Source organism: Equus caballus, chromosome 6 (genome assembly GCF_041296265.1).
Source record: "Equus caballus isolate H_3958 breed thoroughbred chromosome 6, TB-T2T, whole genome shotgun sequence".
Classification (NCBI taxonomy): Eukaryota; Metazoa; Chordata; class Mammalia; order Perissodactyla; family Equidae; genus Equus; species Equus caballus.
Window position 1 is genome coordinate 69,050,018 of NC_091689.1, and position 24,456 is coordinate 69,074,473.

Genomic DNA, 24,456 nt, shown 5'->3' on the forward strand with positions numbered 1-24,456 from the left:
TGGCAAACATTTAAACAATGCTTAAATAGTAATTATACAAATAACTTTAAAATTTCAACCAAAAGTTGAAATTTGGGGGAAAAATATAACTTACCCAAACTTAAGAAGAAATAAAAAGCCTAAATACTTCTATCGTCAGTAAAATTTTTCAATCATGAATTTAAAATATTCCCATTAGGGGCCAGCCCCGTGGCTGAGTGGTTAATTTCACGTGCAGGTTTTTGCTGGTTCAGATCATGGGTGCGGACATTAGCTCAGGGTCAATCTCCCTCACCAAAATGAAAAAAAAAAAAAAGAAAGGAAAGGATAAGCCATAAATTGAGAGAAGATATTTGCTAGACATACCCATAAAAGATTAGTGTTCAAAACATATTAAAAAATCTAGCAAATTCTTAAGAAAAAGACAGGTTTTTAAAATGAGCATAAGCTAAAAACTGACACTGAAATTGGTAAGTTCATGGAGCCGGTCCCATGGCTGAGTGGTTAGGTTCGCACACTCCACTGCAGCGGCCCAGGGTTTCACCAGTTCAGATCCTGGGTGTGGACATGGCGCCGCTCATCAGGCCATGCTGAGGCAGCATCCCACATGCCACAACTAGAAGGACCAGCAACTAAAATATACAGCTATGTACTGGGAGGCTTTGGGGAGAAAAAGGGGAAAAAAAAAAAAAAAAGAAATTGGAGTTCAGGACATACTACTCCAAAATATGATAACTTGGCATATAGAATATTTTAAGGTGGAGGAGTTTGAGAAAGCAGCAGAATCAGGAATGTCACCCTGGCCTCCTCCCTCCCTTGCCCTTCTCCCCTGAAAGAGGTCATAAAACCCTCATGTGGGAGGGACCCTCCCTATACAGGAGGAAATGAGCGTCTTTATCTCTAAAGACAAAGGGATGCCAAGAAGAATCCTGAAAAACAGGCCTTGCTCAGCGTCCCCCAGTTTACTGCAATTACCTCGTACTCCTTACCTATCGTATTTCTCCTCGACTATCCACTCTTCACTCAAACCTAGCACAAAATACTCAGGTCTAACTGTTTCTTTGCGTCTTCATTTTCTTATGAAGGCTCCTGTGTCACATAAAACTTACACTAAATAAGCTTGTGTGTTTTTCTCCTTTTAATCTATTTTTGTCAGTTTAACTGTCAGATCCAGCCAGGGACCCTAGACGGTTCAAGGAAAACTTTTTCTTCTTCTACAATATTCAGCCAATTTATATATACTTGTTAACAAATATTCAACAAAATATATATTGAATACGTAGAATGTATTAGGCATTACTCATGGTGCTGGGAATACAAATTTCTCGTGCTCATGGAACTTACATTCTTGTAGATATGCAACTCACAAAAGTGGAGAACACAAATAGCCAATAAAGTACGAAAAGATCTCATTGATTATCAGGGAGATATAAATCAAAGCAGCAATCAGATTCAATTTTAAACTCATCATTGTAGAAAAAATTTTAATGTTGGACAATACCATATTTGGGGGGTATTTTGAAGAAACGGGGAACTCTTATATACTATGAGACAGAGGGGTGATGGGGATTGCAAATTGCTAAAGCAATATTGAAGGACATATTGATAACATACAGTAAATTTGAAGATGTGCTTACCTTATGTCTGCATTTTCATCTTTAGGTATATACTGTTCATCCGACAGAAAGAGCTGCAATGGAATGAGTAGAGTATGACACCACCATATGAAGTAAAAACCACACAAAACAATTTCCTATTTTGCTTAAGGATGCATTTGCATATTGTGAAATTCTACAAATATCTGATGGAATGATAGAACATCAACTTCAAGGTAGGTAATTCTCTGTTCCAGAGTTAAAGGTGGGGAGGCACAGAAACCAGGGCTTTAAATGCATAGGCAATCATTTATCTCTGTAGATAAATAGTGGGTATTCCTGTGCCGGCTGAGCTATTCTTTACATATGTTTGCACGTCTTAAATACTGGAAAAAAAAAAAGAGATTGGGAATACCCCAACTCCTATCAAGATCAGCACTAGGTAATCTCAGAAAGGCATGATTGGAATGTCATTGTAACTAGAAAGCAGAGATCTGATGAATAGTATTTCACTCTCTCTACGGAAGGAATGTTTTTAACAGTCTTGAGCTGATTTGTAGGGCATCTATAAAAGGGAAGCTGAAGAACAAGAAATTCTCATTAAATCTGGAAAGCATGCAGGGGAGAGATTCAATACCTGTTTGACTTGATGGAGAAGCAGATGATGTGCTTTCAGATTCACATCTGGCATGCTTGTTAATAGTGATATTTATCACTGTAAAGTAAGAAATATAAAAGCAGAAATCTCTGCATATAGATCATGTGCATCATAAGGGCTAGGATCATGTCTGTTTTTTCACCTTTGTATCCTCAGCACACAGCACCAAGATTGACATATGAGAACGCTAACTCTTTAATGAAAGAATAGAAAAATGAAACTCTTGAGTTTCTGGTTCCATCAACTTTGGATATATTTACCATTTTAGTTTCCAAACTAGGGACCAGACCTTGGAATGGATGAGCCTGCCAAGATAGCGTGAGGAGCCTGCGGACAGGCCAGCTTGCCCTTGGAGGGTGGCAGAATATGCCACCCTAATATATGCCTGTGGCATAAGTGTTATTTTGCGCTGAAGGTACTCGAAAAACAGCAAATGCAGGAAAAGGCTTTCTTTGAACTTGCCTTATCTGCCTAAAGACAGAGCTTCCAAAAAGAACTCCATCGTCATAGATCCCCTCCGCCTAGTTTCATCAACCGGAGAAGATTGACTATCGCAGGAGTGGAGACAGAAGTCAGTACCACATCCAGACAAACTTTGTTACAGACTATCATATTTCCCATCTTTTCTTCTAAGGGTCTGTTCATCTTCCCTAAAAATCATTTACTCTCCTCTAAGAGGCCCAATCCTCCCTCCCTTTCCCCTGTTAGTAATAGACCGTATATAAGCTCTCAAATCTCACTCTTTATTTCCTGTGATGTCCTGGTGCATGTAATAGTAAAAATGAATAAATCGGTATGCCTTTTCTCCTGTTAAGCTGCCTGTTGGTAGTTTATTTCATAGACCCAGCTATGGAACCTAGAAGGGTAGAGGGAAAGTCTTTCCCCTACACCATCTACAGGTTCAATGTCGTTCTTCTCCCTCCTTCTTTTCCTCTCTTCCTCTCCCCTCTTTTCTCCTTTCTTTTTCCCCCACCTCGTATCAGTGCATTCTTGAAACTACAACACTTTTGACTTGTGATTCTGAAAATGCAAGGAGGACAATTTTGAAAGAGGAAGCTGCTGCATCTATTTCCTGAACCTTTCATTGATCTAATTTTGCATATGAAACAGACTTCAGCATTCAGTAGTCAAACCATTTGACTACTTAATCATAAGACCTGCCTAAATGTCCCCAAAATAGTTTGGCTATTAGTGAACCAGCCCTTACAAAACTATCGACTCTGCACATGTGTTTCTGGTGGAATGCCTATGGAGGGCCACATGGCTAATGAAAAAAGCGTTAGAGACATTCTGGGTTAAGATGGTGGATAGAACACAGCAATCTAATTTTGTTCCCTCCTTAAAACTACAATAGTGGTATTTTCTAAAAACCATGAAAGCACAAAGATGAGGAGGACAACAGCAACAACAAACGTTGGGAAGCTGGAAAACAAACTGATTGCAAACTAACAGAAGAACCGAGAAAGCTGAATTCTATGGCAACAGTGGAGAAAATTGAAAACAGATCCGATTATATTACAGAATCACCCACAGATCTGAATCCTCTCCCCACCTTCTTCCTAACTCCGTGGTACTGGCTGCCTGTTTCTCCCTGACTCCAGTAGAAATTGGAATCTCTGGGGAGGATAAAAATGAACGTCTCTGAACTGGGGGAAAGCAGGCACAGTTGAGGACATTGGTACCATGCAAAAATGGAGGTTTACATACGCATCCTGCTCCACCTCCTGCTCTATTGTGCTCATCAGTTCAGTCCCCAAAGCATGGAAGCCCTGTCTTTACTCTCTAGGCAGGAGATTGGTACACTTTTCTCTGGGAGAGTCTGTGCTGCCCAAGACAGAAGTAGAGAAACTGACATCTGGGATTACCCAACAAATAAATGGCCATACAGTAAACTCAAAATATGCAAGAGCTCTCCATGTACTCAGAACTTCCAATGAGCTCTTTAGTCCTTCACTCTTTTTCTTTTTTTTTTTGAGGGAGATTAGCCCTGAGCTAACATCTGCCACTAATTCTCTTCTTTTTGCTGAGGAAGGCTGGCCCTGAGCTAACATCCATGCCCATCTTCCTCTATTTTATATGTGGGGCACCTACCACAGCATGGCTTGCTGAGCAGTGCCATGTCTGCACCCGGGATCCAAACCAGTGAACCCCGGGCCCTCGAAGCAGAATATGTGAACTTAACCTCTGAGCCACTGAGCCAGCCCCATAGTCCTTCACTCTTAATCATGAGCAGAAAGCCAAAGATTACCAGAACTCTAAGGAGAATCTTTATCATGAGAGATAAAGACCAAACAAGCAGAAAAAGCAGTTTGAAGAAAACGGAATATACAAATTAAAGAAAACTTTACATAATTTCTGCTCAGTCAAAGCTTCCTGGAAGAGACTACCAAAAACATCTGTTAGGATTAAGATAAACACCAAGCTTGGTTTATTAGAAATGTGCCTGGCAAGGGAGATGCTGGCCATATGAAATCGGTCAAATGGACTCTCAAGAAGCTTTGGCACTTGAGCTTTATAAAGTTTTGTTGGGGAGGAGTTTGTCAAAGGATGGTTTCAGGGCGGAAGTTAGCAAGAGTGGGGGGAGGGTCAGGCAGGAAGCTAGGGCTAGGACAGGAAAGAATTGGTCAGAATATGCAAGTGAGCTGAGTCTTTGACTACTTGATAGGCTAGGTGAGGCTGTTTGTGAAAAGGTCTGTGGTTTTATCTTTCCCGAACACATGGGCCCAAGATGAGCTGTTGCTGAAATAGTTGATCTGTTTTGCAAACTGTGGTTTCTGTGCAGTTTTTCTTTTTTTTGAGTTGTTGTTTCTGTAGTTTTCCATTTCTCCATCCTGAGAGAGGTGAGAGAAGATATTGCATCCTTAAAACAAGAATAGGACATTATTTTTAAAAAGCAAAACTTTCATAAAACAAAAAGGAACTTTTGGAAGTTAAAAATATGATAAGAAATGAAAACTTAAGGAAGAATTGAAAGATAAAATGGAGGAAATCGTGCAGAAAGAACAACAAAAAGGCAAGGAAATATGAAATAGGAGAAAAAAGATAAGAAAATTAAACCAGTCTATGATGTTCCCCAGCCAAATAATGGGATTTCCTGGAGGGAAAAAACAGAGAGGAAGAAATCAACAATGAAATAATTCAAGGAAAATTCCCAGAACTGAAGGACACAAATTTCTGAATTGAAAGATCCCTCCTAACAGATTAAATTTGTTCTACCCCGAAGCATATGATTGTGAAATTTGAAACATTTAGGACAAAAGAGGAGATTCTTGGGCTTCCCAAGAAGGGGATGGGGAGGAATGGGGGACAAAAAGGAGAAATAGGAATTGGAATTGCGTTGGACTTCTCAACAGCAACGTGGTGGAAGGGAGGAAAAAGTTTTCCTCCACCCTCTTAGGGTCTCTGGCTGGGTCTGAAAATTAAACTGACAAACATAGATTAACAGGAGAAAAGTGAATAGAACTTTTACATGTCAGTGGGAGCCTTCATAACAGAATGAAGACCCAAAGAAGCCACCAGAGCAGGAAGCCTTTATGCCTTTTAGACAAAGAAACAAATTGGTAAAGAATTGACAAGACAAAGCGGTTTGGGCTATGGGTAGTAAAAGGTAAAGAAGTAGCAGGATTGTTTATACAGTTTTTGAGGCCCTGAATTCTCAGTCGCTGGTGATACCAATGTCTCTCCTCTTCCTGGTACAGAGAGGATCCCTTAGTAGGGGAGATTTATCTCCTGCTTTTGGGGAAGAAGGACAAGGCGGGGAATGTCGGACGGACCTTCCTGCTTCTGCTGTTTTCTCAAACTCCTTCAGCTTAAGATAGTCAATATGCCAAGGCACCCTATTTTGGGGTAGTGCATCCTGAACCCCATCATTGAGAAGCTAGAAGACAGTTCAGCAACGCTTTAAAAATTCTGAAGAAAATCTATTCCAACAGAGAACTCTGTTCAACCAAATTATCAGACAAGCGCTGGTGGATACAAAGACTTGCAAAGAGTAAAAAAATATTTTCCATTTACTCTTCCTAAAGAAACTGCTGGAGGATATGTGTCACCAAAATGAGAAAACTAAGAAAGAAGAAGGTAACAAATCTAAGAAACGAGAGAGAGGCAAAGGGAATGCCCGAGATGAAAGTGAAAGAAAATCACAGGAGAAAACCAGGTGTCAAGTGTAAAAGGCAACTGGTCCAGATTGGGAGCGATGTAACTCTAGAAACAGACATGTGAGAACATCATCTCCAGGATACCCACTGCCATGTTTAATCTGAAGTCAGAATCTTCTCTGCACTTGACTTATTTGTGTCACTTGCCCCTTCTCCCTCGCTGCCTGGATCATCTGAGAACCTTCATTTCCCCTCACAGAGGTGTTCTGATTTGATCTACTGCTGAGTCCTAGCTGTAGGCCACTGTTAACTAGAAATAGAAAATACAGAACATTCCACACTCTCTGACCGTATTCCTGCTGGATGTCCATTCCTGGACCTACACTACAAGCCTGTGCATGTTCTTCAAGACTCATGACCCTGTCTTCAAACTGCCTCAGATGAAAGTTCTTATAAACTCTTAGAAGACACTCAGTTCTGCCTTAGGAGCTTTTACCAAGCAGTGGCAATATTGCATTTTTCTTATCCAGATAGTTCTGTTCTTGCTGTACTCACTGTTTCACAATAAAAACGTAACAGTAAAGTCTTCCTTAATGCATGACAAATCGTTCCCCAAAATTGAACTGCATAAGAGTTGGCGTCTTGTTATTGCCAGAACAATGAAATGACCAGGTTCGTCTATATAGTTAGCTTGCTGGGAGTTCTGGGGTGCAGGGAACCAACTGCCAATTACTTTATATCATAATTCTCATTAAAAGGTTTTTTCCCTCTCTATTTTACAACGTACAAACGTAAATTGTAAAAATTATAAAGAAAGGCAAGGGAGTGACTAACATGAAAATCAGGAGGATGGGACCAGGAGAGTATTTCCTTTGGGAGGGAAGGAGCAAGATGCAGGCAAATTACCTGTGTAAAATCAGGACTTTCCTCCTTAATTTGTAATCTGCTTCCTAAAAGACCACCAAAAACCCCAACGATCCAGCAAAGCTAAGTCTATTAGGTTTACTGCAGTAAGGAAAGACACCGCTTTAACAGAGACTTAGTAATGTCTCAAAAGGAAAAAGTCAGGAGACCATATTTATAGGATTTTAGGCCATCACAGGGTGATTCTATGATGGGCCTCAGAAAGCAGAGAGTGAATGGGATTAGACAAAGTGTACCCATAGTAGTTTTAAATTGTTTAGAAGAACCAGATAAGGGTCTTGAGCTAAGTATTGCCCAGTAAGCTTGATGAATAAGCCATTTTAGTTGGTTCAGAGTTTTATTTTCTATGAGTAAGTATTTCTTGGAGAGAGTAGCTTAGTTCTTTTTGCTTGATCCTAGTATTGTTTAGCACAAAAGCAGGAAAGAATGATTCATTCCATAATTATTTAACACAAAGACAGGGAAAGATGTTGGTTTCAGTTTCATATTATTATCTAAGATCTAAATAAGGTAGAGACTGAAGAGTGTTGGGATATCTTTACTGAATTTCTTTTTTTATTAAAGATTTTATTTTTCCTTTTTCTCCCAAAGCCCCCCAGTACATAGTTGTGTATTTTTAGTTGTGGGTCCTTCTAGTTGTGGCATGTGGGATGCCACCTCAGCATGGCTTGATGAGCAGTGCCATGTCCGGACCCACGATTCGAACTGGCAACACCCTGGGCCGCTGAAGCGGAGCACGAGAACTTAACCACTTGGCCACGGGGCCAGCCCCTTTACTGAATTTCTAATTCCCATTGGCATTATGGGAGGAAACTGTACCCAATCTCAAGTCTGACTCAGAGTTGGAAATATTTACAAATATTTTTCAAATGAGTCCCTGAGTACATTAAGATATCTTCTACAACGGCATTGTAGGACTGGAAAAAATTTCCCTCTACTCTTCTAGGTTCTTTAGCTGGTCTAATAATTAAATTGACATAAGACAAATTAACGTGAGAAAAACAAATTTAATTTCTTATGTATGGGACCCCCATAAAAATATGAGACCCAAGGGTAAGTTGGGCAATTGAGGCTTATATGCTATCCTGAGCTAAGGAATGGGAGTAGGGGTCTGGAGTTTCAAAGGGTAAGGAAGACAATTCACAGGAAGATGGGAAGAGAAAATGTTTCATAGACAAATATTTGTCATGCCATGCAGAGACACTGGGACACAAACAGGACTTTGATCAAACAGGCTTTGCTGAGCTCCCCCCAGTTTACCATACCTAGCCCATACTCTTTGTAGTTATCTCTGGTGATAGCTCTCTTCCTGGACCAGGCTCTCTGTCTAAATTCTTTTAGGCAGGGCCTGCCCAGTGGCACAGTGGTTAAGTTCATACGTTTTGCTTAGGTGGCCCAGGGTTCACCGGTTCAGATCCCGGGTGCGGACATAGCACTGCTTGGTAAGCCATGCTGTAGCAGGCATCCCACATATAAAGTGAAAGAAGATGGGCATGGATGTTAGCTCAGGGCCAATCTTCCTCACACACACAGAAAAGATCCTATTGGATCTAAAGAATAAATAAATAAATAAGTTCTTTTAGGCAGTTAAGGGGAAGGTGAAAAGCTCTTCCTGAGTCTTTTGGGCCTTGGTTGTCTTCAGCTCAAAATAATCCACATGCCAAAGTGGCACATTCTGGGATGGCCTGCCCTGGACACCACCAGCATCAATTCCAATTCAAGCAAGCCTCTCCTTGATCTTAATAGTAACCTACAGGGGCCAGCTCAGTGGCACAGCGGTTAAGTTCACATGTTCCACTTCGGTGGTCCAGGGTTGGCTGGTTCGGATCCCAGGTGTGGACACGGCATCACTTGGCAAGCCATGCTGTGGTAGGTGTCCCACCTATAAAGTAGAGGAAGATGGACATGGATGTTAGCTCAGGGCCGGTCTTCCTCATTTCTCAAAAAGAGGAGGATTGGCAGCAGATGTTAGCTCAGGGCTAATCTTCCTCAAATAAATAAATAAATAAATTACCAAAAAAAGGTAACATATAATGATAAATACTTTTTTTTTTGAGGAGGAGGATTAGCCCTGAGATAACTGCTGCCAATCCTCCTCTTTTTGCTGAGGAAGACTGGCCCTGAGCTAACATCCACGCCCATCCTCCTCTACTTTATGTGCAGGACACCTACCACAGCATGGCGTGACAAGCGGTGCCATGTCCACACCCGGGATCCGAGCCAGTGAACCCAGGGCTGAATTGGAATGTGCGAACTTTAATTGCTGTTCCACCGGGTCGGCCCTAACAGTGCATTTCTAATGACTTTTGTCAAACCAGGAAGGTAAATCTAAAAGTTTCAAGTGTCTACTGTACTTTACATAAATACTTTCACAGACAGAATCCTAAAAGAGGAATTTATGGACTAGTAAAGGGAGTTACCCAGTCCTTTTAGATGAAAATTGATCCCGTTAAGCCACTTAAGACACTATCGTTCCCTTTCCTATCTAATTTGAAGTCTTCAAACCTTGGCTGTATTTAAGAGTAGAAGCCTTTTGGGTGGAGCTTGATGAAGAAGTAAGTGAAAGGCAAAAGATAAATGGGACATTTCCCATCTTTGAGGTTATCGTCAATCAGTGGCAGGATGGAAACAAACTTTGTGAAACATAAATTTGCCCAAACTTGGCAATTGTGTGATTCCCGTCAAGAAGATTCACATCATATGAAAAGGGCTTTTGTGCTGTTGTCAAGGCCAGGAGGGTAGAGAATAATTCTTCAAAGTCTAGCCTGGAAATCAAGGCAGAAAGAATGGGTGGCAATTGTTTGCATGAGTTTCTTTTAAAGTATATGGGCTTGCCGTTATTTCACAGGGCTTCTATTGAACAAGGCCTCTGGAGTTAGAATTCAGTTTAAATCCTTGTTCTGCCATTTAATCGCTGCCTGGTCGGGGAACAATTATTTAATCACTCTAAGCCTTAGTTTTTGCATTATATGGGCATAATAAAACTATCTATGCACTGCATCACCGAAAACATTAAATGACTTAAAGAACGTAAGACACTTAGTGCTGTGCTCAATAAATGTTAGTTAGTGGTAGTTTCAATGACTCTCCAGCACTATCCTAAAAATGTCAAAGGTAAAACTCTTTAGAATGGCGTCCAAAGACTTTCTTGATCTGGCCCATGCTCGTCTCCACAGTTTCATTAAACTGCATATAGTTTCTTGCACAAACTATAATGTTCTCTGGGTCTCTGCCTTGTTCATGCCTTCACCTCCTCCACTCCCAGTAGCGTCCTTCTTTTCCAGATTCCCTATCCATTCCTGAAGGCTCAGCCCAGGCGTTACTTCCTCTCCGAAGTCTCCATTAACTGAGTTAAGATGTTCCAGGTACTGTCCTGAGTTCGCCAAGAGTGAGTCCATCTCTTAAAAATGGATCTATCTTAAGTAGGCTATTGGTTTATCTTAAAAAGCTAGAAAGTCAACGTATTAATTTACAATTACATTGAGCTCAGAAGGCTCAGTTCTGTAAGAGGAGCACATTCTTTCCCAGCACTCAAGTTATACAGGAAGCCAATCACAATCAGAGGCTCCATCATTCATTTACAAGGTAAAAGCACAGTGAGAGGAAGGGGAAATACTACACTCAGATACCTTATGATATGAAGGTTGTCTTTGCAGACTGACCTACCTACAAAGCAAAGCACAGTTAGCATAAAGGCAGCTAGGTGATCAAATATTTAATGGTCTCAGGCTGAAATAGAAAAGGTTTGTTAAAGGGAACTGGGTGCTTGAAGTCTGTTTAAAGCATCCTTCTTATTGCAAAAGCACCAAAGAAAACTTGCAAACTTTGTCTTTTGTAATGTTTACCTGGCTGACCTAGTACCTTCTCACTGACCTATTTATGGGTGGGTTAATCTGGTCAGCAAACTTTTTCTTAAAGGGCCAGATAATAAATATTTTCAGCTTTGTGGGCCATACAGTGTCCATTGGAAGTACTCAACCGTAGCCCAAAAGCTACAATTTATACATAGCTGATAATAGGTAATACGTAAGTGAATGAGCATGACTATATTCAAATAAAACCATTTGTGGACACTGAAATTTGAGTTTCATATAATTTTCATAGATCATTAAATATTATTGTTCTTTAGATTTTTTTTTCAGCCATTTAAAAAGGTAAAGCCAGGTTAAGGTAAAAAACTAAAAATAGACTGGATAGTTTACTGACCCCCGATCTAGTCAATAAAAAAGAAACAGACCAGGAGATGTGGCCTAGTATTGTTAAGGAAACAAGGGAGTTGCTGAAGGCAGTTCCCTTAATTATACCTTAAGGAAAATTCCTGGCTAGTCCAGGAAAATGACAGGTTAATTCCACTATAGGGCTGGGTAATCTCATTATAGAGCTAATATATAAATCTAGGGTGCTAATTATCCTGTAGTCTTCCAGGGCAGATTGCTAAAGCTCTCACTGCTTTGGACTTCCCTCATTTTCGTCCCTCTCCTCAGGGTTTCTACAGTGACTGATTCATGCTCCAAGCTTTGACTCTAGCATCCTTCAGAATGCAATATTGATCATTTTCCACTACCTCAACACTGTGCTACTATAATGCTACTCCCCAAATAAGAGTTAGCTCAAGTCAATATTTATTGAATATCTGCTGGGGAAACAAAGAAGAGTAAGACAAAGCCATCCCTGTCATTAAAGAATTCCCAGTCTCAGTGTTACTGTGCAAAAGGCAAAATCTATTTGCTGCAAGACAAAAGCCAATCCATCAAGAGGCAAGATGGTGGTAGAGAAAGGACTTTTATTAAGTGATGAGCTAGCTGATCAGAAAATGGTGGACTAGGGTCTTAAAGAACCATCTTAAGGGGGATACAGAATCCTGAAGCAGTTATATAGGGCTAGTGGGCTGTAGAGGAAGGGGTTGGGAATGTTGACCATCTGGTGCTGTAGACTGGGGACGCCACACCAGACCTTTCAGCTGTCATCCATGACGGATGCCAGGACAGAATCTCTTTCCCAGGGTCATCGCATTCCTAAGGAACTCAAAAGAACAAAGTTATCATCTCACTCCAGCTGGGCGGTATAAAGCTAAGCAGGGGTCCTAAATCAAAATGCACACAGTTTTCTGTATATTTCAGTTATTTATTTTCTAGCCTGTGTGCAAGCCAGAATATGTCCAGCTGAGTTAATTATTTAGGGGTTGTATGTAGTTACAATATGGCTCACTTTCTACAAAATGGCTTCCCTTATATCAAGCTCGTGTCGAGCTGGTATCATCAGCAGAAGGCAGATTTTCTTCATATAAAAGTAAATGATTGCAAATTATCTTCATAAAGAAGCAATTTGGCAGAGCCCTAATCTCCACTAGCCTCTCCAAAATCCACCTCAAGTAAAATAGTCTTTAACATAGACAATCAATGTTAAATGTCAATAGAAACTTCCTTAGAAGATATCTTTATTGATGTACACTGTCTTGTTTATTTTTCTTTATATTATTGCCATTGCATTATATGACCTTTCAAGACAGAAATCAATTAGGTGATTAGCAGAATATTTCACATTCATGCAGAGGGGTTTTAGAATACTAACCTGACACTCATTTCACACTTTCATATTTATAGCTTAGGTCATCACTTGTACCTTATATGAACAATTATTTCACTGGTTCTATCGATAGTCTCTGTTTCATGGTGGATTTCTTTGTATTTTAGCTGTCTTAATTGAAGATCCTAAAGCAGAGTAACCAGGGTCAATTCTATTTTCTTTTTAAGCAACTATTATTGAATTACTATTTTGGAGTGAACTTTTACTAAATTGATTTTGAAATTAGGAGGGTGAAGAAATGTGTTGTGTGGGGTTGTGGGAGAGGGGAGATGGGTCTGTATCAGAGTGGTGCCTTTCAGCTGAATGGTACAGCTGGAGTGTGGGTGAAGGAGGAGGACCATGGATGCCTGGTGATGAGTTTCAGCTTTATGCTGGATAAACACATCAACATCCTATGATTTCCTTTTACATCTATTTTATTTCATTCTACATTCAGAAGCAGTATCAAATGGAAAGTGACACTTGGATGTCTTCTGTTTTCTCACAGAATTTAAATTTACTCCCCAATATCAAGATTGCTCCCATTTCAGAAACCTCACACTTACCATTCCTTCTTTTTGGAAAGTATACTATTTCTTTTAAGAAAAAAACAGTGTCCATCTTTTGCAAATGACATTTCAAAATAAATCCCTTAGGCAATCCAACTGGCCCAAACAGATTTCCACCCTAAAGCTCCCCTAGTGGAATTTCAGTCACCTCTGCCCTTGAGGGTTTGAGGAAGGCTTCCAAGAGATGATAAGCGAGAATGAGTCTTGACGGATAAGGAAAAGTGGGAAGAGTGCTCTGGAAGACTATCAGCTATCTGAGAGGTTGGAGAGCTTATGAAGAGTCTTCCTTGTATATGGTGCTATGGAGCTTCAAATCTCTTTTCCCTATTAGTGATGGAAAAGGTTTAAAGTGAAGTCTGACTGTAAAGGAAAACTCTATTTTCATTTATTTTACACACAATAATTTTTGAGTACTCAGAGCATTCTAGTACTCAGAACACCCCACTTCACAACACTTCTGACACCAGATGTGTGGGTTTTCCACACACCAAGCAATTCTGCGACGCCAGCTGGGTGTCCTACAATTTAACTCAATTCTGACACTATCTATCTGGAGACAGCGTCAGATCCCACAGGTTAAGGGCTCAGTCCCACGAGACTGTCCCCTCACCCCCTCTTCAAACTTCAACAGCAAGTCCAGGTTGTCATCTGTGCTTCTGACCAACCAGCTGTAAACTGGAGTTCCCACTATCCCTTCTGCGGATTTGATCAATTTGCTAGAGCAGTTCACAGAACTCAGGCAAACAGTTGACTTACTGCATTACCAGTTTATTACAAAGAATAGGAAAGGACACCGATGAACAGCCAGAAGAAGAGATACAGAGGGGAAGGTATATGGGGAAGGTAGAAAAGTGTGCAGAGCTTCCAGGCCCTCTCTAGAATGCCACTAACCTAGCACCTCCACGTGTCTGACCTAGAAGCTCTCCAACCGTGTAGTTCGGGCTTCATTATATAGGCACAACTGATTAATTGGTGTTTGATTGAACCTTCGGCCCCTCTCCCCTCCTCAGAGATGGGGGGTGGGGTGGCACTGAAAATTCCAAGCCTCTAATCATGTGGTTGGTTCCTCTGGCAACCTCTTAGGGGCTTTCCAAAAGGTGCCTCATTAACATGAACTCAGGTGCGATTGAAAGGAGATTGTTGTATGAATAACAAAAGACACCCATTTAACCTTCATTGCCCTGGAGCTATTTCAGGAACTGGGAAGACAACCAGGTATAATAAAAGATGCCCCTATGGCTTTTATATTGGAAATTACAAGGATTTTGCCAGAAACAGTGGACAAAGGCAAAATGTATATTTCTTATTATAAATCACAATATCACACACACAATCAGATTTGTTGTTTTGAATCTAAACTAGAAGAATCACCCTGATTATAAGAAGGAGGCTAGATTTAGTGGAGTCAGACAAAGTCAGGGAGGGCTATGGTGATGAAGGGCAAATACTCAGAAAGCCCTTAACTCACTGGTGATGATGAAATATCGTAGTTGGATGATCAGTTTTAACACTTGTTCATTCTTCATAGTTAAAAGTAACAGCTAACTGATGAATATACATCTTAAAGTACATCTTTGATTGCCTGGCACAATGCCTGTTGTCTTGACTCCTGCTTTCATTCTCAGCGGTGAGAGTTGGTTTGCATGATCTTTTGTAAAGTCTCCCTATTGTTTAGGCAACTCTTGCATAGGACACCAATAATTGCTAATGATTTTGCAGTTTAATGTTTCATCCTGACTTTCCCTCTCACTGTCTCCATGACCTTTGTTGACGCAAAACAACCGATGACCATTCTATAGACAAGAGAAATAAGATGAGTTTACTTGAGCCAGAGTGAGAATCATAACCTGGGAAGGATTTAGAAAGCATTCCAGAGAAGCGTGGTTTTCACAGTCTTTTATCTTTTTAGAACAAAGAATATACATTAAACACACCCAGGATACATTTTCATCAAAGTTTCAAAGAGGTATTTAATTGCAAATTAGCAGGTCAACAGGACCCTGATGTCTGGAAAGAGACTAATCCAGGCGGGCACTACCAATAGGGCGTAGGAGGGGAAGCATGCATTCTTATTTTAAGAGAGTGCATTCCTTACTTTAATGGTTATAGCAGATGTATATGTATGTTTCACAGGCCATAAGTCAGGCTTTTTAGATCAAGCCAAATCAGTTTTGAACCTGAATGGTCACCCCATATACCTCAGTATGTGAAAATCTCTTGTCACCTTACCTCCAGTTATAGTTTCACCTGTGAAATAGACATGTGGGTCATATCCTCAGTAGAATCTTGTTCTTTTTAGGCTCTATATTGTCAAGACCCCTTCCTCCATTAACCCCTAAGTCGATGTGGGTTTATTTAGGGGGCTTTTTTAAGTTAATATTTTATAACTTTGATTGAAACCCATAGCTAAATTTCAATTTTATATCACCACCCAGTGGAGACTATTAACTTGGAAGAGAACACTAACAGTCAGAGGTTCAAGGAAAGTTGAAGTTTATCTCATCCAGTTACAGCCTGCAGGTTGGGGAAGCACCGATCCAAGGTCTTGAGCGGGTATTTCAAGGGGGAAGGGCAGGGAAAAGATTATATAGGCAGAAACCACAGGATGTTGGCCTCAGTCCAAATTCCATAGTGACCGTTGACAAAAAACAGGGTCTGCAGACATGGTCTGGTGGTCTGACCACTGGCGTCAGTTTATCTTTGCCTTTATCTTAGTCAGCATAACAGGAACATTGGTAAAAGGTCAGTTGCAAAACAAAATGTCACAAGTTAGGGATTAATGGTTACATATACCTTGCTCAAACTTCCATTTCTCCTGAGAAACTGACCTAGGGTCAACAGAAAAGAATTTAGGTCTCAGTTAGCAAGAGAGAGTCCATTTTCTTTTATAATATTTAATATTCTCCCCTTTTGATTGATGCCTGCCTATAGGCAGATCAAATGATCAATTATGGGGCTTAATTAGATTAATTGTCCCATTTCGAGGCCAGAGTGGCAGCTAGCCCGCTCCCGTTCCATGATGTCCCACGGTGGGACTTACTCTCTGCCTATGTCAGAGGCATCAGAGCCAATTATGGCAAATCCTCTATACGGTTTCTCAAGGAGGAAGGGATCTCATTATACAACAGTATATATAACATTAGACACAGCAAATAGTTGCATTAGCATAACTCTAGCAGATGTGGTACATAAGCAATGTGAGATGCACATCAGTATTACTTCAATAATAATCCATAATCCCATGCATATAATTATTATTACTATGACAAGCTGACCTCCTGAGGGCAGTAGTAAACCCAAACCAGCAGGTAACAACTGAAGCTGTTCAGTTCCAGAAAAATGGAAGTTAAACCAATTAAGGGATCAAGGAATGGACTGACCTTGTAAGAATTTGGCTAATTTTAAAATTTTAGAAATTTCTAGTTCTATCTGAGTGGAGGTATCAATCCAAGTACAACAGCAGGTGTTAACCACAATACATACTCCTCCTTGAGCAGCTAGCAAATAACCTAAAGCTATTCTATTATCCATAATGACCTGTGCCTAAGAATCTAAAGATTTTTGTTGGGCATAGGTGGCTCAGGCTATACACTGGGCTACCCTACTCACAGTCCGGGAGAGGTCTCTTGTCATGTATTCATTCCAGGTTGTACTGATCCCCAGCCAGGATCACAATAGTCCTCCTAACCCAGCCCCTTCAATAGGGTTCACTCCTCCTGGGAAATTACACAGTTGAAAGTGACCACAGCTCTTTACAAGGGTACTTGACATGAAGTTGCAACAAACCAGCAGCTATAGTTGTTGCAGTTCTGACTTCAGCTTTAAGATGTTTTCCCTGGCCAAAAACGCACTAAGTTGTCTCCTAGTTTGAAGCATTCAGGAAACAGTGGCAAGGCAGAGCCACCAGAAGCAGACGCCTGATTTCCATGACAAATATGGTAATGCTGTATTAGCTAGTGGAGCCACTTTTTGTGTTGCTGTATGGGCATACGTAGTAACACAAACTGGAATAGAATGGAACCTGTCCCCCGTTGGCAGAGTCACCCCAAAGGAATGGAGAGATCAGTAATCATCCCAGCTGGTGTAATATTGAATTGTTTCAAAATCAACTCATAATTGATGCCAAGTGAAAACACTGTGTACCCATTAAAATACGACATGATTGAAGAACAAAGTGCCTCTTAAACCTTCAAAAAAAAGAAAGAAAGAAAGAAAGTGACCACACCTGTCGTCTTCATAGTTGGCAGGATTGTCGTCAGAAAAATCATCTACAATAGACAGAACCTGTCTTTTCCCCCAAGAACTAGAGGCAAAATAAGGGTCAGATTGTAAAATTACAAATGGTGTGGTTAAATGGACAAGCAAAGAGGTGTCTTCTATATGCCAGGAATGTATGCAGTGGAAACCCCATGCCTGTCCTCTCTGTCCACAAAGATACATCCAGAGGGAGCATATAAAATTCCAGTATCTTCTTTAAGCTTTATAGACGCATTTACCGGTAATGAGGCCATAAGATTTTGAAACTAGGCATCAGAAAGAGGCAAAGTGAGTGTCCCTTCAGGGTAATTACAAATAGAGGTGTGGCTGACCCTTGAGAATATATTTTTTTCTTTGTCTTATCTTTGTACATACTGGAGTGTCGTGATCTTTATTAATTTGGTTGAAACACTTAGATATTAAATATGGGAGGGATATAGGCTAGGAAAAGTAGGTATGGTTTTTACAATATCCTGACCAAGTGGCACCATAACTGAAGCCTTCACAGAGGTAGATGCCAGGCTCATTTTGCTGAGGATGTCAGAAAAGGATCAAATTTAGGGTTAGTCAAGAAAAAACAGGCAGCTGCAGAAGTGAAAGGAACCAACTGAACTAGATAACTGAAAGCTGGTTTGGAACATAACCTTATACCTCAATATAGAGGAAAAATTAGTAATGGGAATAACCAAGGGATCATTACACCCAGAAAACAACCCAGAGGGAAGGAAGTAGCAAATGCAACACTCAGTTAAATTTCCAGCCGAATTCAAAGACTGTGAGTATTGTAATATAGCATTGTTTTTCCATGCAAGGCGACAACTGTATAAAGAAAAGAAGATATTTTCATTGTTCCATTTGTGTGCACAAGTAAACCAATTTAGGAATGTCAAAAGAACCCCAATGAGGCCATTGTAATTTTAAATCATCCCAGGTTATCTTGGTCCAAAGATCTAGCCATTTACAGCTAACATTTCCATATTTTTTCTACGTGTATCCAGATGGAGTACCTGAAGGAGGCATTTCTGCCAAAGAAGACCAGAGTAAGGGTTCCCCACAGCACTCACCTAAGAAAGCATCGCTTCACGGTTCTGAAAATTTGTAGGCATCCTTATGACCAAAAACAAAAAGGCACTTTCTCTGGATGAAACAATCTTGAAACTTGACAAAGGCTAGAGGTTCAGGACTGTGGACTCTTTATCTGAAATCTCTCAGAGCCACCTAGAAGACAACTGAGCACAGCAGTCTCGTGCATGTGCCTTATGTTGGTGTTACGCAGCGACAGGAAAAGAGCAGAAGGGTCACAGATCCCACTTCTGACACCAAATATGTTAACTCAGAAAAGAATGCTAACAGTCAGAGGTTCAAGGAAAGTTGAAGTTTATCTGATCCAGTTCCTGTCTGCAGGTTGAGGAAGCACCAATCCAAGAAGGTCTTGAATGGGTGTTCCAAGGGGGAAGGGCAGGGAAAAGATTACACAAGTTGAAACCACAGGATGTTGGCCTCAGTCCAAATTCCATAGTGACTGGTGATGAAAAACAGAGTCTGCAGACATGGTCTGGTGGTTTGACCACTGGCGTCAGTCTGTCTTTGTCTTTATCTTAATCAGCATAACAGGTAAAAATGTCAGTTGCAAAACAAACTGTCACAAGTTAGGGATTGAGGATTACATATACATTGCTCAAGTTTCCATTTCTCCTGAGAAATTGACCTAGGGTCAGCAGAAAAGAATTTAGGTCTCAGTTAGCAAGAGAGAGTCCATTTTCTTTTATAATATGTGACAAAACAAAAATTTCACAAGATAATTGCAGGATAATCTTGCAATACACTCTGAGATTTCATATTCTATTCTTTTCTCTTATATTCTAGTCCATTCTATTGCACTTCATTGCACTTATGTTAAACACATTTGTATGCTTTTCTCCTGTTAATCTGTCTTTGTCAGTTTAATTTTCAAACCCACCAGGGACCCTGGTCAAGGGAAACTTCTTCCTCCACTACACTGATTTATTGTAGATGTTTACTTGTAGATTTTTTGTTTTTTTCCCTAATATAAACTTTTAAGTTTAAGCATTTCTTTCTTTTTTTGTTTTTTTTGGGGGAAGATTAGCCCTGAGTTAACATCTGCTGCCAATCCTCCTCTTTTTGCTGAGGAAGACTGGCCCTGAGCTAACATCTGTGCCCATCTTCCTCTACTTTATATGTGGGACGCCTGCCACAGCATGGTTTGCCAAGCAGTGCCATGTCCACACCCGGGATCCAAACCAGAGAACCCCAGGCCACCAAAGTGGGATGTGTGAACTTAACTGCTGCACCACCAGGCCAGCCCTGCATTTCTCTCTACTACTTAGCTGCATCACACATTTGCCATTTGTAATATTTTTATAATCATTTGATTTGATACATTAAAATTTTCATTCTGAATTCTTAATTTATGTCTTTCTTAATCTCTTCTAATGGAGGAGATTTTCTAGTTATCACTTTATGGTCTATTTATAACTTAATAGTATTATAGTCAGAGAATGTCATATGTGTGATTTCAATTCTGTGAACCTTGTTGAGATTTGCCTTGTTGAGATTGCCTTATACATCTTCACTTAATAAAAGTTTCAGGTATGCTTAAACAGAATGTGTTTTTGCAGCTGTAGATAGGGTTCTAGTTTCCATTATGTCAAATTTTGTAAATCATATAGGAAAAAACCCTCTATGTTCTTGCTGAATATTTTCCGTCAATTACTAAAGAGATATGTTAAACTCCTCCACTGTGATTATAGATTTACCTGTTTCTTCTGGTGATTTGGTCAGTCCTTGCTTTGTATATGTTTTTTTCAGGCTATGATTTTACGTACATATAAAAGATTTTCATACTTAGGCCCAAAATAGTGAAATTGCAGAACAATGGGAAAGAGTCTATCATAAAATTGCAGGAGGGAGAAGAGATGTTCTTCAAAGGAGCAGAGTTAGTGGCTCCTGGTTTAGGGACACTGCAATCCACAAGACAATGAAATGTTATCGTCAATGTGCTGAGAGTATGTAACTGACAAGTTGAAATTCTAAGCTAAGTGAAAATATCTTTCAAGAATAAAGGCAAAATAAAATAATTTTCAGACAAATAAAACTGAGTCTCCAAGATAGAAAAATCTTAGCCAGAAGGAAAGTGATCCTAGCTGAAAGGTCTAAGATAGAAGAAGAACGAAAGAGTAAAAAAGGTCGTAAATGTTTGGATAAATCTAAACAAATATCAACCATAAAACAATGATCATATTTAATGAAATTTAAAAGAAAAACACCCAAAATAATATTAAAATATATGACAGGTCCATCTTCTGGAGGAGATAAAGATATTGATTAACTTTAGACGTTGTAATTTAAGTAATCACATCACAATTTATAGGGTAACCATCACCCAAAAACAAAAAACAAAAACCACATCCCAAAACCAAGTAGACTGTGTAACCTCCAAACTAGTAGAAAAATAATAAAATTAATCCAAAAGAAGGAAAAAAAGAAGAGGAAGTAAAAGATAGCATAAACCAGGATGGTAGATTTTTATGTAACTAATTTCATTAAATGTAAATGAACTTGATGCCTTAGTAGTTAAAAGAAAAAGATTGGATTTTAAAAATCTTTCCAGGCTGCCTGCAAGACTTTGCTAAGTTTGAAAGTAAATAGTAATGGAAAAGAATGGAACAGAAAGTAAATAGGTGGAAAAGAGATGCTAGGCAAAAAGAAAGCCAGTATAGCTACATTAAAATGAGAAAACAATAGAGTTCAATACAAATAGCATTATTAGAAATATAAGGGTCACTGGTGCTAGCTATAATCGAGGTAAGAACATAAGACTGTTCTTGGCTCACTCATCCTTGTCATTTTATAATTTGATCATCAAAACATGCTGGTATTTCTTATATCTTGCATTATCACAGCAAAGATTTGTTCATCAGCTTCTTTCTCCCTTCTTCTCCTTCAAATTTCTTCTTTTCCCTCTCCCCTCCCTCCTCCTCCTCCTTCCTTCACTTCCCGCCATCCACTTCCTCTCTTCCTCTCCTTCCCCTTCTCTCTGGGGAGGTGGGGGAGGGATAAAAATAAAACTCCTGAGACAGATATTTCAAGGCTTTAAGTTTGTTTATTTCAGTTAACCCTTAACCAGAATTAATCTTTTGTGGGGGAAAAAAACATCTCAATGTTTTAATTTGAATTTCTGTGATTGTTTGTAAGGTTGAACATTTCTTCTTTTTTTTGGCATTTGGATTTCCTTCTTTATGAATTACTGTCTCACATCCTTTGCACATTCATTTAATGGCATCTTTGCATATTTATACCTGGTTCGGTCAAAGGAGGGGACTGCCGCTTAATATCCATAACTAAAAAGACGAATTTATGACTGATTAAGTAAGGGAGAATACACTGATCAGGCACAGTATCCTTGAGGAAATCAAACTGCTGGTCTTATGGGATGCTTGGGAAGTCTAGTGGTTGTACTGTTCATAGAGACCAAAGTGTGTTACATCAACCTTAGAAATGTGGCTTGTGTTAATTTCAGAGATGAGAGTGGCGAGACTTGCTGACTAGCTGATTTTCAGGAACGTTGGGCTGTCTCTGATTAGCCGGCTCTCAAAGCCATTTTCACAAAAGCAAATTGGTTTAAGAGGGTTATTTGTCACCACGGCTATAGAACTGTCAATCTTTCTTCTAGAAGCATAAAGACTTTTCAATACTCAGCTCTTTATTAAAGATATCAGGCTTTCATCATGTTAAAATTTTTGTTTTCAGTTTGTCTTTTAATTTGGAGACTCTTCATATGTAAAAATCTTCAGTTTGTTGAATTTTCGTGTCTTCTTTATGCTTTCTATCTTTTCAGTTTAAAATCTTTCAGTACTCAGGGCATATGATCAGAAACTTCCTACTTTTTTTTTTTGGAAAGATTTTATTCTTTTCCTTTTTCTCCCCAAAGCCCCCCAGTACATAGTTGTATATTCTTCGTTGTGGGTCCTTCTAGTTGCGGCATGTGGGACGCTGCCTCAGCGTTGTTTGATGAGCAGTGCCGTGTCCACGCCCAGGATTCGAACCAACGAAGCACTGGGCCACCTGCAGCGGAGCGCGCAAACTTAACCACTTGGCCACAGGGCCAGCCCCAGAAACTTGCTACTTTTTATCATTAACTGCCATTTTTCAAAGCAACTCTTTATATTGATTTGTAATAGCTTCATGTCTATATATCTTGCTTCCTCTAAAATTCCAAGCTCTGTGAGGTCACGGTTTACTTCAGTTTTTTCCCCCTACAGCACATGCTATGGTATTAGGTGAGGTATGTGAGGCTGCAGTGTGAAGCCCAGACTGGAACAGGAACAATTAAGACTGAGAGATAATAGACTACCTGGCGGGGTAGGAGTTAGCAAGTGTTGATGTAAACCCAGGACAAGTCGGATGTGGGAAAAGATTCAAGAAGAGGTAACTGATGATCCAAATTTGATAGAACTTACCTTGTTGACAAAACTAATTCTCTTGGGCAAATTAGTATCAGATTTCTATCAAATTTTAAAAAATAAATCTGCCTTTATTTGGCGTTAGTTCAGTGGAGTCCTCTTGTGGGATCTTGGTAAGGTGAGAAGGTTAAGCATAAAGACTGATCTCGTAAAAAGAGTCCCTAACAACTGAACTTAATAAATCCCCATGGAGGATTAGAAGACTGAGGACTCAGGTGGCAGCTTTATTTAAATGGCTACTTGTGAACTTAGTGAACCAAAGTAACCATAATTAGCACGCTTACTCTAGGGTGGTCCCTAAAGGTGCAGAAATCCCCAAGCCAAACCTAGGACATCCTAAGGGTAATCAAAATCACAAGGTGTTTTCCCTTCCCCAAAAGATTCTCAAAAAATTTTGTGCATGTTATATGAAGTTAAAAGGGAGAATAGGCTCCATCTGGACTTCTCGTTGTGTGAGATAATGAACTTCCCCATGATGATGAAAGAAAGGAAAGGAAAGGAGTAGAAAGGGAAGGAAGGGAGGGAGGGAGAGAGGGAGAAAGCAGGGAAGGTAAAAAGGAGGGAAAGAAGGGAAGAAAAGAGATGAGAAAAGGAAAAAGCAAGTAGCCTAGAAATGAAATCATCTTCAGTAACCTGACAGACGTCCAGGAAGGAGGTCTAGATTCTGAGTTTCCTTGAGAAAAGTCCTCTGCTGGTTCTGGGGGGCTGGTCCCATGGCATAGTGCTTAAGTTCTGTGTGCTCCACTTTGGTGGCCCGAGTTTGTGGGTTTGGATCCTGGGCATGGACCTACATCACTCATCAGCCATGTTGTGGTGGCCACCCACATACAAAATAGAGGAAGATTGGCACAGATGTTAGCTCATGGCGAATCTTCCTTACCAAGAAAAGAAAAAAAAAAGGCTAATTGTACAATGCTACAGTTTAAGAATGCAAAGATATTTAGAAGCCACCTAGTTAAACTCCTTGACCTTTTAAAGGAACATAAACCAAAGAAGCAAAGGTTAAATTATTTGCTGAAGTTAGCTGGAACTATAATTCAGATTTTCTGATTCACAAACCAAAGGTAGGTACTCTACAATATGCCTCATTACACACCCCAACCTCTGCATCTTAGTTCAACAGCCAATGGGCTAGAGAGCACAACCCTGGAGAGAGAAAAAAAGATGTTTAGCTACATCTTAATGATTCTGGATAAGACAATTTCTCTGGATGGATTCTTGAGGATATAATTAATATTTCCCAGGAGTGCTGTAGTCAATTTTCCAATTCGTTCTGTACCTAAGAGGATCGAGGTTTGCTAGGCCATAGGAAGAAGATAAATCGTTTAT

The 24,456-nt window shown here is 39.9% G+C and overlaps 2 long non-coding RNA genes and 1 pseudogene across 2 annotated transcripts in view; 2 read left to right on the forward strand and 1 right to left on the reverse strand.

Moving 5' to 3' along the window:
• LOC106783297 (uncharacterized) overlaps positions 1-19,095 on the reverse strand; it is an 82,959-nt gene extending 63,864 nt beyond the window's left edge. Inside the window, exons 1-2 of the long non-coding RNA XR_011440015.1 lie at positions 18,709-19,095; positions 1,617-1,669 (exon numbers count right to left, since the gene is read on the reverse strand). This is a non-coding gene — a long non-coding RNA (uncharacterized lncRNA). The remainder of the gene's footprint in view (positions 1-1,616; positions 1,670-18,708) is intronic.
• Positions 1,642-21,148, forward strand: LOC138924785 (uncharacterized). The gene is made up of 2 exons (XR_011440016.1): positions 1,642-1,810; positions 18,643-21,148. It is a non-coding gene; the product is annotated as an uncharacterized lncRNA (long non-coding RNA).
• LOC100630494 (cytochrome c oxidase subunit 7B, mitochondrial pseudogene) lies at positions 17,214-17,612 on the forward strand (annotated as a pseudogene).
• Positions 21,149-24,456: the final 3,308 nt, after the last annotated feature.